A 1,816-nucleotide genomic window follows, 5' to 3' on the forward strand; every position below is an offset into this window, starting at 1 on the left:
CTTTGCCTGTTGGAAGCTTATGCTCTCCCTCTCAAGAGCATTAAAGCTTTGCTGCAGAAGGATCCTGTTTGTGTGCCGCGTCTTTTCTTGCTGGCGAGAAGGTAGCGCGGGACACCTAACACAGCTGCTGGCAACTGCACTCTGCTCTCTGGGAAGGGCAGTTTGTGCTCTTGACTGCTGGGCTATTTATTTCTCCAGCCCCAGGACTTAATCTCTCAAGTTGCATGTGCTAGAATTTCACGGCGGCCATGAGCCAAGTAAGCAATACACTCATCCACATAAATATGTCGAGTGCATGTCTTTATGGGGTTCAGAGGAACATTCTGGGCCCCTTTGGAGATCTGAAAGTAAATCATGGATCAAAAGGAATTAATTTTAGAAGTTGATTTTGGCAAGTTTGTCAAACATATCAAGGGCTTCCAGCAGTTCAATAGAGTCACTATGGAACAGAACCGAAATGTCAGAGATGTATTTTCAGCAAACCGTATGAAAGCAGTACATCATCCAAGGAAACCCTTCCCTTTGAACCGCGAAGGTGTATTTACACATCTGTAAATCCCCAGGGCAGAAGTGATGTATGTCTGTACCCACCCACCCACCCCCCCCCAGCGCTCTGAGCAACCAATTCCACTTTAGGTGTCTAAACAAACGGTATCTAAGTTAGAAGCCCACTCTATCAGGCCAGCCTGTCTCCCCAAGCCTTTCTTTTATTCTTTTTTTTTTTAAGATTTATTTATTTATTATATGTAAGACACTGTAGCTGTCTTCAGACACTCCAGAAGAGGGAGTTAGATCTTGTTACGGATGGTTATGAGCCACCATGTGGTTGCTGGGATTTGAACTCCGGACCTTTTGGAAGAGCAGTCGGGTGCTCTTACCCACTGAGCCATCTCACCAGCTCCCTCGCCAAGCCTTTCTCTTCGACCTGAATTGTATCACCCAACATGGTCCTGGCTTGTCTAGCCCTGAAGTTCGAGGCACGGACACCTGGTGAAGCTGTCTACACTGACATGGACTCTCACCGCTTCTGTGGGAGGGGAGCTCCCAACGGGTGACCTGCGTTTGTCTTGCATCGTCTTGCATCTCGTGGAACCTGCACAAAACAAGGCATGCTCCTTCCTGCCCATAGACTCAACAAATGGTGGAGCTCAGAGTCCTGTGTCCTGTGTCCTGTGTCCTGTGCCGTGTGGATGACCTGGGGGCAGTGTCTTAGGATTTCCATTGCCATGAAGAGACACATGACCACACCAACTCTTTAAAGGCAGACGTTTAACTGGGGCTGGCTTACAGTTTCAAGGTTTCATTCATCATTATGGTAGCAGGAACCATGGCAGCGTGCAGGCAGATGTGGTGTAGGAGAAGGAGCTGAGAGTTTTGCATCTTGATTCAAAGGCAACCAGGAGAACCTGGCATCCACAGGCAGCTAGGAAGCTCCTTTCTGTGATGGGGAACCCTGAGCATAGGAAGAGACCTCCAAAGCCCACCTCCACAGTGACACACTTCCTCTAACAAGACCACACCCCCTAACTCTAGCACTCCCTGTGAGCCAAGCATATTCAAATCACCACAGACAGCTAATATAAATGCAGAGACTGGGTACATAGGGCTGGGCATCGGCCTTCCGGTTCCCAGCTCTCAGTACAGCACCTGAGTTTATACAGTCAGAACATGACAGCCAGACAAACACACAGCACATTTACTGTACATTATTTACTTAGCTGGTTGGTTGGTTGGCTGATTGGTTGGTTGGTTGGTTGGATGGCTGGCCGGTTGGTTGGTTGGTTGGCTGGTTGATTGGTTGGTTGGTTGGTTGGTT

This window comes from Mus pahari, chromosome 14 (genome assembly GCF_900095145.1).
Source record: "Mus pahari chromosome 14, PAHARI_EIJ_v1.1, whole genome shotgun sequence".
NCBI classification, from domain to species: domain Eukaryota; kingdom Metazoa; phylum Chordata; class Mammalia; order Rodentia; family Muridae; genus Mus; species Mus pahari.